The sequence below is a fragment of the Megalopta genalis genome, chromosome 5, assembly GCF_051020955.1.
Source record: "Megalopta genalis isolate 19385.01 chromosome 5, iyMegGena1_principal, whole genome shotgun sequence".
Lineage (NCBI taxonomy): Eukaryota > Metazoa > Arthropoda > Insecta > Hymenoptera > Halictidae > Megalopta > Megalopta genalis.
Window position 1 is genome coordinate 11,900,799 of NC_135017.1, and position 18,345 is coordinate 11,919,143.

Here is an 18,345-nt window from a genome sequence, read left to right on the forward strand (position 1 = left end):
TATCTCTCGCTGCGTTATTTTTAATACACACAAGTCATTCACTTCTCCCGCGCGCGCGTTCTGAATCGGGCGTCTTCGTTGTTACGACGATTACCGATAGCGGACGATTCCGGCGTATTATCGACGGAAAATATTAATTATACAGCGAAGCGGAAACGCGCGCAACCGGTTCCGTGGTACCTGTCTCGCTCGGCTCGCGGCGGGGGGCAGCCGAATTTGCCCTAACGCCGCGCACCATGAGCCACGAGATCTTCGAAGATTACCAGAACGTTTTGCGGAAATTTCTTTTTTACGATCGCAAAAGCTCGCAGCTATTTTCACGTTGCAACGTCCAATTGAAAAGCGGCAATTCCATGGACCTGGAATTACGAATTGAACGACTGATCGATGGTTATTTCAGCTCTTAAAAATAAGCGCTCGTTAACGCTAGTTTTACGGAGCATTGAAAAAGCAGCTGTTTTTTTTTACACAGTTTATAAAAATAGCGGCGTGCGTCGCATCTCCAAAAAATTGTCGAGATGTACGTTAAAACGCGATCTGTGCGTGCTGAAAAATGTTAAAGAGACGAGTGAAACGAATTCTAAAGCTGCTATAAATTAACTCGACCGTAAATTATCTCGACAATAAATTTGGTCGGTAAACGATACACGTATTAATAATGAACAATCGCAACTTATTTCTTACAACGAAGAAAACGTGACGCCGTAATGATTCTAACCGACTCGTCTGTCGGATAAATAATTCAGAAACGTATCTCTTTACAGTCTGAATAATCGTAAATTCAAGAATCAGTGACCCGTCGTTTTCACGGGTTCCGTGAACCTAGCGTTAAGGAACGTCGATACGACGGAAAAACCTCGGGAAACGAAGAAGAATCACGCGCAGAGAGCAAACAAAAAATTCAGACAATTCTTCTCGTGGATATCGCAGTCGTTGCTTCGAAATTACGTACTACAATCGACGATCGATACACCGTCGCCAGAAAACCTCTCTGAAAGCATGTCCCTCCCCCCTACCTCCCTCGCCGCGGGAAACGAGTTTTCGCCGCGTTTCGAGGAACTCGGAGCCGCGGCCGTGCGTCGTCGTTACGCGAGCCCCGATTGCAGAAACCGCGACTTGGCAGAAACGATTCCCGCGTTTCCGTCGTTACGTGCCAAACGCGGCCGCGTTCCTCGTGACGCGGCCGAGCCTGCCAGCGGGCGAAATTCGTCCTCGTATTTATTAATGACAAATACCGGCGCAGTATGTGCTTCCGCGACGCGACACGCGGCGGTGCACGCGAGCGAACGTAATTATTAGCTCGAACGGGAGCGGCACGCGCGCGCAACGAGGAAACCCGAGTATGTCGAGTAATTTATGCGAGCGGAAATTCGGCCGCGCGCGGTTTTACGATCCGGTATTTCGGTGTTCGCATGCGCGGGCCCGCGTGAGCCCGTCGCCGCGACAATCGTCTCCGCAAACATGGCGGTGTCGGCCCATTAAAAGCCCATTATCCCCGGCGTTTCCCGTCCGTCTCGGCGATCGTTTCGTAATTCCGCGCGGCTCGTTAACGATTTCCAGGGAGAACCGTCGGGAGGCCGTCGGAGAGCGGGACGGCGAGACGGCGATGGTTCCGGCCGGTCCGTTGACTTATTTTCCCGAACAGTCGGGGCCGGGCGCAGGAAATCAATTTGGAAAGTGGAGTACGACGATACTGGGTCGCGCTGGAAACAAAAAGTTCCCGTGCACGCTTGGCTACCGTCGTGCATTGACTCGTATCAATCCGACGGAGGCACGCGGAGGGATCCCCCAAACAGTATTGACAGGGCTGACTCGCGCAGGCGTCCTTCCGACCCGGCTGTCACTATGCCACGGTAGAACGACGGTGGCCCAATTTTATCGACTGCTAACCGTTCTACCCGCGGAACCCCTCCCATTCATAAACAACAACATCAACACCGTCGATCGAACTACAATGTAGTTACTGCACGGAACCACCTAGGCGACGTTACCAACGGACCAGACCGGAATCTAGACGAGCCGGGTGACCGTGTACCCTCTATCCAGGACCGTCGTCCGAGATCCTTCGGACCTAACCAACCCCCAGGTTCAGTGACTCTATCCCCGTTTCTTATTTCGAGAGGCGCTGCTAGATACGATGCCATGTTGGCGGCTGCTGGGTGTCGCTGCTGGCTAAACGAGGCTGCGGAGGCAGCGTAATGGCGGTGATAATTAGCCCCGGCATGCTTCGATCAGAAAAAGCAGGGGGGGGCCCATCGTTCGGTTTCGTCGGCGGATCGCGCGCCGCAGCTTTTCCACGGAGTAACGGAAATTTAATGGTCGCCGCTGGTGGAAAGGAAGTTTTCCAAGTGTGTCCCGGCGTTTAACAGCGGGCCAGCAGCTGTCCGGCCAGCTGAGTGCAGCTGAGCGTTCCCCCGCCGCGCTCGCCGATCAACGGCGCACCAACCGGCCGCGGGGCCACGCGCCTAACCGGCCCGATAAAAATACGACCGCTCCGGCAACTTGCGAAACGTTGGAGTTACGCCGGATGACGTTGGCGGAACTATTCCGATCCTCGCGCGGCAGGCTGCCGAAGGTCAAGCCGGACGGTAAAAATACAAATCGAGAAAAGTTGTCGCCCCGCGCCGCGAGTCCTGACAGCTCGCGGCCCCCCTCCTCCTCCTCCTGTCTCCTCGCCGGTCGACGGAGACACCGGCGGACGATCCCTGTGGCAGCCGGCGACCGGCAACTGTGTCCACATCATTTAACAGCGCAAACAACACCGCCGGATTATCGACTACATATTTTAGAGCGGCGGCCGGCGAGACGGCTCGAAGTCAGTCGCGCATCGATTTTCCGCCGGCCGCGTTTCCAGCGATTTCGTCGGTTCCTCGCTCCCTCCTCCCCCCTCGTACTCTCCGGCGACCCCCGCCGCGGAATCGTTTTCACGTAAAATCGTTCCCTCATCTCCGAAAATAGCCGACCGTCAAACGACCCGCGCGTCGCGGCAACGCGGCGAACGCGGGCGGGCGGAAAGTGAAACGCGAGCGGGACGGGCGACGCGTCGCGGCCGAAAACAATCCTCGGGCAACGATTGTTTTTATCGGCGATCGGTTTGCCCGGGGACACACGCGATGGATCCGCGAGATAGACCTAGGTGTGATCGATGAGGGGCGCGCCGCCGGCCGTTGGTACGGCCCTGGTATCGCTTTAAAAGCCCTCCCCACCAACGCGCCCCAACCCGCCCGCTCTCCGCCCCACGGCAACGGCTTGACTGCCCAGCCAGCCAGTCAGCTGACGACTATTACTGCGGGCAGTTGCTACCACGGCTCCTCAAACGCAACACGGTTCAGGCGAGTGGCTCTCTTCCATTCTCATACAGACACATACACAAACACACACACACACACATAATCCTCCTACTGCGAACGCGAAACTCTGTTGTCGTCGTCGTCGTCGTCATCGTCCTCGTCGCCGTCGTGCGGCGGTGTGTGTGTGTGCGCCGTGTGGTGTGTGCTGTGGTGTCGTGTTCCGCGGATCGACCTCCTTACGCGCGCGCTGTCCCCGTACAGGGGGTTCGTCGTCGTCCTCGTCAACGTCCTCGTCGTCGTCGATGCCGATAACGCGACGCTGTCATCCCAGAGCATCTCTCTGTTTTCTCTCTGCCCCCTGTATGTCGGGTTGTGTTCCCTTCGACTGGCGTCTCGTCTACCTGTTAGTCAGCCAGCAGAGAGGATGGTCTGTGTGAGCGAGAGCGAGTGAGAGAGAAAGATAGAGAAATAACAAAAGGAGAGGTGCGAAGAAAACGACCGACGGGATATCTTCGAGGAGCAGCGGAGACTGCGGCCCGAATGCGTCTGTCCCGATGTGTGAGTGTACAAGAGCGGATGGGGTACCTTTTTTCTACCTAGCCGAAGGAAAACTACTCCCTCTCTTTCTCTCTCTTTCCCTCTCTATATTCCTCTCTTTCTTCCTATTTATCTTTCTTCCTTCCTATTTCTCTCTCTATTTCTCTCTATATATTCCTCTCTTTTTTCCTCTATATATTTCTCTCTTTTTCCCTCTATATATTTCTCTCCTTTCCCACTCTATATATTTCTCTCTTTTCCCCTCTATATATTTCTCTCTTTTTCTCTCTATATTTCTCTCCTTATTTCTCTCTCTATATTTCTCTCTTTATTCCTCTCTATATATTTCTCTCTATACATTTCTCTGTATATATTTCTCTCTCTCGCTCTTTCTCGCGCTTGTCGTTCCTTGAGAGAGATAGAGGGGGTGTGCGCGAATTCGAGATCAAGGTCGCTGTCGCGGACCGCTCGGGTTGTAGCATTACATCAAGTTTCGACTATTCTATTCGCCCGGTGTACCGAGCGGCAGGCGGTGGACACGTCCCGGTCCGATCGTCCGAGTGAAACGACGCTGCTCCGCTAGGATGGGTGACCTGACCGGGAGACGGGGGAGGGGGGACACAAAGGGAAAAGTCCTATCAGAACTTTTGCGATTCAGAGGGGAAGAAGAAAAACCAGTTTTTTTCCCGGAGGGTCTCCGACACCCCCGTCCTTTTCGGGGTTATCGATTGTGTGCTTGTGTGTGCTGCTGCTTTGTTGTTTGTCGACGAAGAAGGAGGAAAGATGTATTATCCGGAAGGAGAAACGATGCGGGAGAACACAAGGGGGCGAAGGAGGAGGGGGAGAGGATGGATCGTGACATGAAATATTTTCTAGGGGATCTTTTCGTTTCCAAGATATTAGTGAGAAACTTCGTATACTACTCTGTGATTGCTGCGTACACCTACGCGGCCGTTACGGCCGTGTGTGTGTCGGTGTGGGGCCCCCCCACTTCATCTAGCCCTTAACGCGGTGCGAATGTAACGGGTGGGTTTGTCGGGAAAAGCCGGGGGTTCGATATATTACGGCCAGGGGTCGAGAAAAATCTATTCGAAATTTTTATTCGGCGAATTTGTTCGAAATATTTGTCGAATTAAATTTTGGTCGAAGAATTTATTCGAAATATTACACGAATTAAATTTTAGTCGAAGAATTTATTCGAAATATTATACAATGAATTATTTCGAGATTTTATTGTCTATAGAGAATTGGAATTTCTTAGTATTTAAGAACTTAGCTGCGAGCGACGAGTATACTCATCATAAACAGACTGTTTTTCATTAAAATCAAAATTGTGTTAGTTAAATTACAAGAAATACAAATTCGATGCAAATATCTCGTCTCTTTTAGCAATCGTATTCACAATTGTAAATAATATAACGATATCCTTAAATTCTTCTAATATTTTTTTAGTTTGGTTTTTCACCAAATTTATTTCCATCATAAACGCAAAAAATTTGTAGTCCAGTCATAAAAAAAATGAAAGTTTCACATCTTAAAAAGTAGATAGTTCTCTTACGATTGAAGTAAAAATTCTTGTGAAACTTGTTCGGGACTCTCACACATTTTAGAAGAATTTTAGAAGAATTTGTCGGAACCAACTGCACCCGGTGTGATCGACAAAACGCGGACGAAATTGATCATAAAAATTGATCTATCAGTTGTACCAATATATTTGTAGTAAACGAAAATTATAAAATAATTAGAGGTCACAAAAGATGTTCAGAAATTGTCAAAGAACGTAGAGTCGAATCGAATCCAGTGGAATAATAATCTGAACTAAAAGTGAAATCTGCATCCGGTTGAGTCCAATGAAATTTCCCAAGAACGGTTGCTGCTCGGTAAAAAGCGGCACCGCGTAGATTCCGAGGCCGGTGCCGTTGCTACGTCATCGGCTGCTGGATTTCAGTTGACAGCCGACGGCCGATACTGCCACAGCGAAGATGCCTAGCGTCGCTGTCATCTGTACGAACCAGTTTACCGTTCTCGACGATTATACTCGTCGCGAAGAAACGACGATACGACTCGCCTTGCGACTCGCCATCCTACAAATTTGCTGTTCAAATTGCAATTTCAGCGGAAACCAAAGAAAACCATATTCATCGACGTTCCGAACATTTGGAGGCCGAGACGAAGTAAAACAAACAATAGAAAAGATATAAATAATTCTTACAGAAAACTGTACATATTTGTAATATATATTTGAATTATAATTAATTTTTAGTTTGATACTGGATATTAATTTGTAGAAGCAACAACAAGACGTTTATTCTGATTTCTAAAAAAATCTATATAAATTTATACAAATTATTTGTATAAACAACTCAATTCTAACTTAATAAAAATCAGTGACCCGTCGTTTCAACGGGTTCCGTACCCCTAACATTAACTAGAATATTAGCGCTTTAAGTAATATACTCGTCTCGCCGCTTTTGCGACACATTTCAGGCACTAGCTTTCCATAGTAGTCGCAACAGCTAATCAGTTAAACGTCGTCGACGTGTACAGCGTTCTCGTTAATATCTTGGAAAACGCTCGCGACGCTGAAATCTGATGTTTCGGGTAGAAAATGGCCGGGTGTCCGACATTTTGGGTTGGGCCGGGAGTTTTCCTCGGGGCTGGGTCGGGTCCCGAAAATTGATGATGCCGGGGTACCCCGAAACGGGTGGTAATATATTTCAGGGTCCCCGAGTCGGCCCTACCTGGCTCTCGGGTAGCCGAAATTCTCGGGGTCCGGACCCGAGTCACGCACGAAATCTTCGGGCGTCTGGCCGCCACCCTTAATCTACGGTCCTCTGGACCTCCGTCCTCTGAGAACCCTCTTCAAATATCTGGCGCTCTGACAATTGCCCCATAGCGACTCGGGTCGTGCGGTTTATCGACGGAGCAGGAGCGTAGTCGTTCGTGAAAGTGATATTTGGGGAGATAGTGTTGTGGCGGCCTTGCATCGCGGTCAGGATCGAAGTGCGAAGAAAATGTGGAGAGAGGGTTTGTGTGTGCGCGAAGGATGCCGAAGGAGAGAGTGAGCGAGCGAGCGAGAGAGAGAGAGAGAGAGAGCGAGAGAGAGAAAGGGGAGATGATGTATAGTAGTGGGGAATTCGATCGAAACAATGCAGTGAGCGCTTGGTAACCGCTTGATCGACGCGCGGATTGTTAGAAGTGCAAGGGCAATGGCAGTGTGGTTGTCACCGATCCGGGTACACACGCGCATAGACGCACACGGCGAACGCCGTCGGCTGTGTCGCGCGCGTTCCTAGAGACTAGTTCAGGGAAACCAGTGGGCACCGCTTCTTTGCCTGTGCAGGCTTATGCGAACGCGACGACGCTGCCGCACGGACGTTTCCTCGCCGAAAACGTCAATTGTGCAATGTCGCCGATTCGCGAACGGGTACGCGAGCCAACGCTGCTATTCTCGGCCCGATATAAGCCCGTTACACCCGGTCTTACCCGCCGCTTTCCCGACGGCCAGCGCGTACGCTGGGGTGGCCTTTCAGTCGAGGGGGGATCGGACATTTTCTTGGGGATCCTCCTTCGGCCTCGAATTCGGTGGCGTTCGACGACGACCGGGAATCTCGTACGTCACACGTAATCGCGTAGTCACGGGCAAATATTAATTCATTTGTACATTTTTTATAGTGGAAGTTTATTTATGAATTCTTATAGTGAAAATTTATTTATAGGCTTCTGATGAAAATTTATTTATATACTTATAATGAAAATCTATTTATAAATTTATAATGAAAATTTATTTATAAATTTATAGTATAAATTTACTTGGGAATTTATAATGAACTTTATAATTATGTATCGATTTGCGGAAAAAAGAAGTTTCATATCAATCTATATTCGATTATGTAAAAATATATTTTCGATACGACGAGCAGTAGCGGTAGCCTCGCATTTAAATGGGTACAGTGGCGTGGGTGCATCGAGCTTGAAATCCAGAAACATGGTTTTAAAGTAGAGGTTTCGAGCTTCAATTTCGAAAAAGCGTCATCGCCCTACGATGACTTATCGCGGAGTTATCGTCGATCAAAGTTAGCCAATTTGTGTCCGACATTTTTCTGTGCTATAATATGTACTTTCGTGCAGCGTGTACTTAAATAATATCAACGTAATCATTTTATTCACCAAGTGTTCATAATTTAGTGTGGCACGTTCGTTTCTTTCTCCGTGATCTCTCCAGCGGTCTCCCTCGATCCGTCGACTCTCTCTCTGCGTGTTTACTTGAGCGGTGGCTGACGAAGACCAGACTGTGGGACAGAAGAGAACGGAGACGTCCTCTCTTTCTCTCTCTCTCTCTCTCTCTCTCTCTCTCTCTCTCTCTCTCTCTCTCTCTCTCTTCCACTAACTTAGCGTACCCCTTGCGTAGGCATCCTCTTTGTTCCGCTTCGGGAACACTGTTTATTCTGACATCGCGTACACGCGATCGTTCTGTATCAGTGGAGCTGGATCACTAGATCTAGATCAAGTGAATCGCGGATGGATCGCGAGAGGTTCGATGAGTCATCCACGGTTTCTGCGACGAATCGTCGGGTATGGGTTAGGTATAGTGCGCGGCTAGATGTAGGATTGTTGGGAGACGCTGGGATCAGTGGACAGCTGATTTCCGAAGGTTTCTGGCATCGTTATGGTCTTGGATTTGTGGTTGTGGCTAAAAATACGATCTTGGAGGTGTCCAGTAGTTGGATGTTCGATAGTTGGATGACGATTTGGAAGTTGACAATCGAGTTCCAAGGGATTGTTAAGTCATATTTTATTTGTATTAGGTATAGTATGTGACTGAAAGTGTACAATCTTGGATGTCCAATGGGTGGATGACGTTTTGGAAGTAGACAATTCAGTTCCAAAGGGTTGTTAAGTCATATTGGAATTATATTAGGTATAGTATGTGACTGAAAGTACAATCTGGATGTCCAATAGTTGGATACTCAATGGTTGGACGACGTTTTGAAGTAGATAATTGAGATCCAGAAGACTGTTAAGTCATATTGGTTTCGTATTAGCTATAGTACGTGGCTGAAAGTACAATTTTAGATGTCCAATAGTTGGATGACGTTTTGGAAGTAGACAATTGAGTTCCAGAGGATTGTTAAGTCATATTGGACTTATATTAGGTATAACACATGGCTGAAAGTACAATCTTGGATGTGCAATAGTTAAATGCCCATTACTTGGATGACGTTTTGGAAGTAGACAATTGAGTTCCAGAGGATTGTTAAGTCATATTGGACTTATATTAGGTATAACACATGGCTGAAAGTACAATCTTGGATGTCCAATAATTAGATCACATTTTAGCATCATCACGCAGTTAATTTCCAAAGGCTTGTTAAGTCAAGTCAAGGCTTGGTCTTAAATTAGCCACAGAGAGTACAGTAAATTCTCCGCAATTGTCCTTCAGCTCGTACACAAAAGTGAACAATTTGAGAAGAGAAGATACAATAATTCGACCCTCGCGACTCGTTCTTATAGTCATTAACAACCAGCAACCATAAAGCCACGAGCCTCGAATAATCGTATCTACTCTCCCCGAATTGTCCATTTCTGTCTCCATACTAACTTACAGCTGGAGATAGAATTTACCGCAGTTCAAACTACAAAGATAGATATCCAATATTTTCCCAACGATTTGGGTTCACTGGACGACGATTTCCAAAGACTCGTTGCCTCAACGAATTCGAACGAGCTATCGTGCGCGGCTAGACGTCCAATAGTTTCGAGCCGCCGAGGTCAGTGGCCGTTGCATTTCCAAATGCTTGTTGAGTCATGGTGGACTTCGATTAAGTATAGTCCTCGGACTATTACAGATCCGATGAGTCATCGAGCTTTTCCAATACTCGAGAACCTCGCGGAGGGTTTGTTTTTGTTGCCCGCGCTAGCAAAACAGTTGACGCGTCTCAGGAGTCGCGGTATCCTCGATCTACGATTGCGTCGTGCTTTCAGTATGTATGTATTAATGTGTCGCCGGCTGTAGGGCCGTGACAGATGAGGATCGCAGTGCGCGAAGTATGATATACAGCACGAGGAAGTTCGCCGACGAATTGTCTGACGCTGGTGGGTTAAACAGCGACGGTCGGACTGCTCCAGGTTAGACTAGACGCCGCGTTAGGTTGGGCAGATCGGGCTTTGTCGCGTTTAGGGACGCGATGTTATGGCTGCTGGCTGATTGATGCGTGTCTCGGAGGCTATTATTTCGTCGATGCGATACTTCTGCGCCGTTTTCGTTGGATATTAATTCGTCTAGCTGGCTCGAGACGGCTCTAGATTGCGATTTCGGGACAGTTCGGGCTCGCCGAGTTAGGCCAGGAACAGTAATTTCTCTCCAATTGTCCCGCAGATTGTACACAAAAATGGACAAATTTGAGAAGAGGAGATACGATTATTCGAGCCTCGCTTTTATAGTTACCTTTTAGCAGTAACTATAAGAACGAGTAGCCCACGAAACGACTTATCTATTTTCGTTTCCAAGTTGAGGGACAATGCGAGAGAAATTACACCGCGTTGCCATGGCTCGCGGCGCAAGGTTAGGGTCTCCGCTCGGCTGACGCAATCCCTGAAGCTGTGGCATCTCGCTATCCGCCGCGTCTTCGTTAAACATTTATCTGTCATTGACGAGGCTTAGGTTCACAAGACACGATTCGCTCTACGAACTGTCTCGTCGCCATGATTTACAGAACGTCGGTGCACCGTCGTTCAGGTATCTCCGAGGTAGACAGGCTAGGCCTTTGCTACTCTTAGCAAAGTTAGGCGTTGTCGGGTTATGCTACGACTGGCTTAGACCTTGCATGCGTCGTCTTAACAGATCAAGAGTAATAGTGCTTGGCAGAAACTGATTAAAAGCGATGCAGTTATGACAGCGGATCTTTCGACGGAGTCGCGGAGGATCTTGTTTAAAGCGGAATAACTCTTCTGAAATTGCACCATGGATTTTAATATTTTTTGACACGATAGAAGGACGAGTTTATTAGGTATAACAATGGAGAAATCACGGCTTTTTAACCTTTTTACAGCCAGATCAAGAAATTTAGAAACGTGACTTTTTATTTGTTCTTATTACTCCACTCGGTTGCAATGTTTGCAAACAATTTTATACGTGTTGTCTGGTAAATTAGTCGTTCTGATATCCCAAAAAAATTCGTCTCGTTCGATGCAATTTTTAAAAAATTATTCCCTTTGAATTTCGTACTAGCATACCTAGATAAAAAGATTATAAAAACGTGACTTTTTATTTTTTTTTATCGTTCTACGCTACAGCAAAGTTTGAAAACAATTTCAAACACATTCTATACTAGACTATCCTTTCTAGCATTCCAAAAAATGTGATCCCGTTTGATTCAATTTCGATAAAGTCATTCTCTTCAAATTTCACGTGACCGGACAGCCAGATAAAAAAATTGCAGAACGGGACTCTCCCTTTTTCTTTACCGTTTCGTTTTATAAAATTGTATAAACTTCATACAGGTTGAACTGGTTCTCCTAACATGCCAAAAAAATGTCACCTCGTTCGATGCAATTTTAATCGAGTTATTTTGAATTTCATGCGAGCGTACAGCCGGTCGAAAAGTTCCTTTTTTTCCGTCGTTCCACCAAATTGCACGCGCATCGTCCGTGTTTTTCTAGGGTCCCGAAAAATTCCCTCTCGTTCCGACGGGACATCGAAAAAGTTCTGTCGTTCGCAAAGTCGTCCGCGTGTGTTCGTCGACGACTGTTCGAAGCGGTTTCGACTGCCCGAAGCGAATTAGCGTAATCCAGAGGGAATCAATCGGCGCGTTCGAAAGTTGCCGGCGCGTACCGGCCCGCGGGTCTTCTATTTTGGCCTTCATCGATCAACGGCCGTATTATTAGAAACCCGCGCGAACCTGTACAGAAATTTCATCAGGGTCCCGTCCTCCGGCCGGCAAACTGGTTTTCCAGGCGCGATTCCACCGTTCCGGTGCCCGTCGCGACGTGCGCGTCGTTTTCTTGCTCGCTAGCCGTCCCACGGACACATTGACCCCGTTGTCAATCGGTCGGCCGCCGATTTCACAGCGCTCGTCGACGAGGCGTACGTCGCTTTGACGTCCACTGGCCCGACCCGACCGACCGACTCTCCGCCGACGGAGTCGGATGCCAACGTGCTCGTCGGCTGTTATGTAAACTATCGTCTGCGACGTTACATAATTCAACCGAGATAAAAACGGGAATGTTTCTTTTGGCACGCGCGCGACCAACGCCGCGGCAGACAATTGTGTTCATTGATTCAGCGCGGCTGCATGTGCCGCGGAATTCGCGGAAACCGTGGTGACTCGCGTAGTGTTCTAGCTGGGCGACGGTATATGTAGCTCTGGCCTTTATGCATCGAAATTGATACGACTTTTTGCGATGCAACGTTCCGCGGCGTAGGAGACAAAGTGACGTTAGATCGGCGCGCGAATCGGCCGTGGATAAAAGCGTCCGCCGGTTTCGCAATTTTCGTGGCAACGGGTCGGAAAAATTTGTGGATCTAGCTTAGATCGTTGCTCAGATGCTCGCGAAGTTTTGGGACGATTCATCGTGCGGGTTGCTAATGAAAAATGATAATGTTCATATCTGCTGGTGTTGACGACGAACATCGTGGATCTAGACATCTGTCCGTAAGTCCCGCAATTTTTATAGCAACGATCCGGAAAAATTCACGAGTGTAGCTTGAATATGTGTAAACAAGTTTGCAAAGTTTCATAAAAATTCGTGGTCTAGTTTATTAACGAAAAATAATAATATTCGTCCATGCCGATGCGGCGTTACGTTTAACAAAAATGGTGCACAGACAAGAGTATCTGTAACTTCGATAATTTTGACGGTATCTGTGCAAAAAAATTCATAGATGCAGCTTAAATGTACGCGAATATGCTCAGAAAGTTTCGTATAAATCCGTCGTCTAGTCTACCAATGAAAAATAACAATGTGTACAGTTGACGGTGTGACAGTGAATACTAGAATCAAGTATAAATCAGGTGTCTGTAACTTTCACAATTTTGACAATATCGAGCCACAAAAATTCACGAGCGTAGCTTGAATACGTGCAGTTAAGTCCACAAAGTGTCGCAAAAATTCATCATTTAGTTCAGCAACGAAAAATACCAATTTCCGTCCATGCCGACACAGCAGCTTACGTTTGCCCCAAAAAACGAAGCGCGGACAAAAGTGTCTGTAACTTCTACGATTTCGACGGCATCTGTCCACAAAAATTCAACGACATAGCTGAAACATTTATTAACAATTCCGCAAAGTGTCGCGAAGATTCACCTTCCAGTTCGCTGGTCAAAAAATAGCGTCCATGCCAATGATAAACCAGAAGCGTGAATCGAATACGATTCGAATGGCCGCGAAAGTTTACAGCCACGGGGCAAATGATTTCGGACAGTTCGCGCTCAAAGAGCAGTTCGTATGCAAGAAATTTTTCGCAACTCGAACGTTGCATTACGTCCAGATAGAACGTAGTATGCGAAAACGCTGCGCCGCGATGACTCCTCGATGTACGCGTCCGTCTTTCTCTCTCTCTCTCTCTCTCTCTCTCTCTCTCTCTCTCTCTCTCTCTCTCTCTCTCTCTCTCTCTCTCTCTCTCTCTCTCTCTCTCTCTCTCTCTCTCTCTCTCGGCTCGTCGATGCCCGATGGAAAAGGTTATGGGAGTCCCTTCTTCTTTGTATTCCGTATAAAGAGGCTCTCTATGCGGCGGAAAGAGAATGTCCGCCGCCAGCGATCCTCCTGTCGAGTTAGCTCGCCGGCCCGACTGCCGAGCTATCATTCGTTTGTACGGATACCGTTAGATGTGAATCGATGATTAGGAGCGCCGTGGAACTCGCAGTCTCCCAGACCGAAGTTCACCGGACTTCTTTGTTCTCCTGCGGCGGGATATCTGCGCCGGGACTCGATCGGTAATTTAATTTCAGATCTTCAAGGGTACACCGGCATTAAATACATACGCGCCGTTTTATTTTCGTTTCGTGCGAGCCGCACACATGCTTTTCTAATTGCCCGATAGTCGCTGTTTTGCTTCGTCGCTTCTTCGCGATCGATCTTATTTTTATTTCCGCTGTAAGAACACGCGACGTTTCGTTGAATATCACTCCGTTGTACGTGCACACATTACTGTGACTTTTGGACCTTCGACGTCTTCGTGTTTATCGATTACTCGAATCGTCGTTGTACGAGTCGATCGTCCTCGATGTACCCAATGTGTAATTAAAGATTGTTATTAAAGAAATTCATGAAAATGTCCCAGTGAAGTATGATTTTTATTCTTGCGGAACGTTCGAGATTTTCGAACGACGGATGAACAAGCTACAAGCTACAAATTAATTAAGTAAAAGTTGTCTGCTTTGTGAACTGATGTTTTTAATTTCGAGATGCTCGATTGTCAAATTTTGCAACTACAGACGAACAAGCGAGAAACATTGATAAATAAATTGACTGAAATTTCTCTGCTCTGGAAACTGATCTTAAAAGTTACGAGAAATTCGATTGTCAAATTTTTCAACTACAGACGAACAAGCGAGAAACATTGATAAATAAATTGACTGAAATTTCTCTGCTCTGGAAACTGATCTTAAAAATTACAAGACGTTCGATTGTCAAATTTTGCATCTACAGAGAAACAAGCGAGAAACATTGATAAATAAATTGACTGAAATTTCTCTGCTCTGGAAACTGATCTTAAAAATTACAAGACGTTCGATTGTCAAATTTTGCATCTACAGAGGAACAAGCGAGGAACACTGATAAATAAATTGACTGAAATTTCTCTGCTCTGGAAACTGATCTTAAAAATTACGAGACGTTCGATTGTCAAATTTTTCAATCACAGACGAACGAACGAATAAACGAATTAAAATTTCTCTGCTCTGCAAGCTGATTTAAAAAATTTCGGGATGTTCATTTGTCGAATGTTTCAATCGTGAACGAACAAATGTATCGTCTGCGATTCTGGTCACGTTATTAACGAAAGAATAATTTCGTTCGAATTTGTCCTTGTGATTCGATTATCGAGCTTCTCTAACGCGCGACACTTGCCGCGCGGTCCCAGCCAGGTTCGACGAGGCGCCTAGCAGAGCCCACGCCTTGTAAAAAAATTTAGGTCGTAGAAAATGACGGCGTAGCTGTTCTCTTTAGTATGCAGAGGATCTCAATTCCCGTTCGAAGACCGGCCCTCGCCCGATCTTGTCTTCTAGAGGCGTGAATGAGGCGTGATGCCAGTCGGACTTTGTCTCCGCGACGAAAAATAGAGTAAATTCTGCCTAATTCTCCTTCAGCTTGTAAACAAAAGCAGACAATTTGAGAAGAGGGGATACAATTGTTCCAGCCTTGCGCCTCGTATTTTACAATTGTTGACAAATCTATGACTATGAAAACGAGCCACGAATGATTATGAGCTCGAATGGTTATTATCATTACGATACGATAATCTCGTCTTATCAAATTGTCTATTTTTTGTTCACAAGCCGTGAAGGAGACCGAAGGAAACTGAATTTACTGTGTTGCGTATCAGTGAAAAGTGCCGAACGGATATCTCTCGGCGCTGCTGAACGCCATTTTCGAGATAACAGAGGCTCGCTAGTCACGCATCTGAATACACTCGGCGAAGATTAACTAACAACGCGGCCCGATCTTTTCTTCTGCGGTGTGTATGTAATACCGATTCGAAAGGAAAGCCGTATCTCCGTGCGACAATAAACAGTCCGTATCGGAGACATTTCGAATGCTATCTTCCCGGCGAAAGAAAACCGATTCTCGAGATAACGATTTATTGACAAAAATCATTTCTAGCTGAAACTTTATCCTCGGGACGGCTCGATTTTTCGATCGAAAAATAAACGCGTACGTTCGAAGATTTTCAGGCACCGTGTGTTTTAGCCGTTTCTTTCGTTCCCTCGTTTTGTCTTGAGAAAACACGCAGGTCGTCACACTGAATTATTATTATTATTTTTAATTATTATTATCGTCATTTTTGTCGATTATTAATCATTTCTACGGATTTTCTGCATTTATGACAGAAATGAGTAAGTAAAATAAGTAAAATTAAAATCGCATGTAGAACATTTTGATCTAATTGCTATCTAATTGCTAACGTATGTTCTACTAAATTAACCGTAGAATTTCGAAAGGATCTGTCCAGCACGTTGTTTAAAAATAGATCTGTGAATATTGTCTGATCGGGGCAAATTTTGTATTAAAATTGGGATAAAGTCATCGCAACTTGGCATACATTGTTTCGTAACACCAGCATCGTTCGAACTGTGTATTTAACTCCCTCGGCAACAGCACGTTAATTATCAACATCGTAGAATTATCGATCGCCGTTATTCTTTCTCGACATTCCATTGCACAGTAATTATCGATCACCCATCCATTGCGCACTGCACTGGCACCAATCGATTCGTCTATGAAAACTCCGTTGCGGCTCGCACGACGGCTCATTCATCAGTTAATTCATTACTTAATTCAGTATTATTTTAGTATTCAGTTCGTTATTTAATTCGCTATTCAATTCAGTATTTAATTCACTGTTTAATTCAGCATTTATTTCGGCATTATTTAAGTCCGTCAGTCCGCGTAACAAATCTGCGGCACAGAATTTTTTCCGCGAATATATCTACCACTGATTCGAAGATCGAAGCTTCCTCTTTCGAACGACACCTAAAAAGTTGCTCTACGATTTTTTGAAACCGTTTTACGAATCAGAATCGACGAGCAAGTTCGATTGCACAATATTCCTCAAAACTTCGACGTGTCCAAAAAATCGACGATCTTCGAACCTCTGTAATTTCGTGAAAAAAAATCGTACGACGACAAGATTTCACTCATTTCGAAGCTAGAAGCTCGTACTTTCGCTGTGCGTAGCTCATTTTCCTTGAAAATTTGTTTCCGCGATAGATCGGCTTCATAATTAAAGGTACATATTTCCTAAAAAATGTCAGAACTTCACAAGTCTCTCAAATCATTACAAAATTTTTTTCTTGGCTCTATCTAACATAGATTTGAAGATTGAAATCTCCCCTTTCGAACGACACCTCAAAACTTGCCCCACGATTTTCCTTACGGATTTTATAGAACATAAACGAGGAGCACGTTCGGTGGCACGAAAATCCTACAGTGCATTTAAGATAACTCCACAGTGGCCGGCACACTTGTCACTCAAAGTGCGACAAAACGGCGAGAAAAAATCGTAGATCGATATTTTTGGACTCGTTGCAAAGCTGAGACTTCGATCTTTAGTTCTGCGCAGGTTCCATTCCGGGAAAAAATTCGTCGAACTCCGCAGAAGCTTTCAAATTTGACAAATCGTGGGAAGCGAAGATTTTTCGGACTTCGAGAGGCGCGTGCGGGTTTAAAAAATTGTACGATCCGCTCTTCTCGAGCTAATCACCGTTCCGCGATAAGTCATCGGCCAGATATCGGGACAATGAACTAATCAGTCTGTTCGTTGATTCTGCCGAGGTTTTCTTTTTATTGCGCCGCGGCGCGGGGCTGTCGTTGCGATCGGACCCGGCGCACAAATTATCGCGGCGGCCGGGGACACGGGCGTTAATTGGCGCGATAGATCGCGCGAATAAATCACGGATCACCGTGAGACGGCGGCGTGAAGGAGCGTGTATCGATTAATGCTAGCCGCGGAGTAATAACAATAGAACGCGGTGCGAACGATCTTCTGGGAAATCGATCGTCGAATCGACCGTCGCTAATGCTTTGCCCACCGTTTCATGCTTCCCTTCTTTCTTTCTCTCTTGCTTTCTTTCTTTCTTTTTTCTCTGTCACTCTCTCTCTCTCTCTCTCTCTCTCTCTCTCTCTCTTTCTCTCTGTCTGTCTGTTTTCTCTTTTCTCTCCCCACAGGCTTTTCTTCGTCGCAATTACGGTAACGGTCGCGTCGTGAGTCGCAGACTCGGCTGCCGCGCAAAATGCAATGAGTCATGAGTCAGCGAGTCGTTGATTCAAGGAGCGATTGCGTGGCGTGCTTCGATTTGTAAAGGGAAACGATTGGGAGCCATTGTTACACTTCGAAGGCTCCTTCTTGTCAGACTTCGCCTCTTTGCCCGGAATAATGTCGACTGAAAAACAACGCTATTGATTCTCTTCGTTGGCTTCGCTCGCACAACAATTTCTCATTTATTTGGCAAATTACGGGATCGCGTTGGAACTTGACCCCGCATGTCGCAGACAAATTTTTTCATGGAAAATCACTCACGGCTTCTGAAAGTAGAAGCTTCGACCTTCAAAATGAGCTGAGCCTCGTCGTCGTACGATTTTTCTTCACGAAATTGTGACGGTGTGAACATTGCCTACTCCTCAAACATCGACGATTTTGCGGGTTATTTTCTGGATCGACGTTTCGCGTTTGCCACGTCCTAGAAAAATTTTTTAACAAAAAGTAAGTTACGGTTTGTGAAAGTAGAGACTTCGGCCTTCAAAATGGGTCCAGTTCGATTGCCCTGCGATTTTTTATAACGGAATTATGTATCCGTTC

At 46.2% G+C, this 18,345-nt stretch overlaps 1 protein-coding gene across 6 annotated transcripts in view; it reads left to right on the forward strand.

Moving 5' to 3' along the window:
• Positions 1-3,175: 3,175 nt before the first annotated feature.
• Positions 3,176-18,345, forward strand: part of TP53INP (Tumor protein p53 inducible nuclear protein) — a 32,356-nt gene continuing 17,186 nt past the window's right edge. The window contains exon 1 of one of the 6 annotated variants that reach the window (XM_076521370.1): positions 3,176-3,332. The gene's annotated coding sequence lies outside the window, so the exon portion shown is untranslated. Of the gene's footprint in view, positions 3,333-3,356; positions 3,849-6,752; positions 7,255-11,063; positions 12,482-13,507; positions 13,763-18,345 lie in introns of those variants that run through there. The other 5 variants (XM_076521377.1, XM_076521372.1, XM_076521375.1 and 2 more) reach the window with 5 other exon arrangements.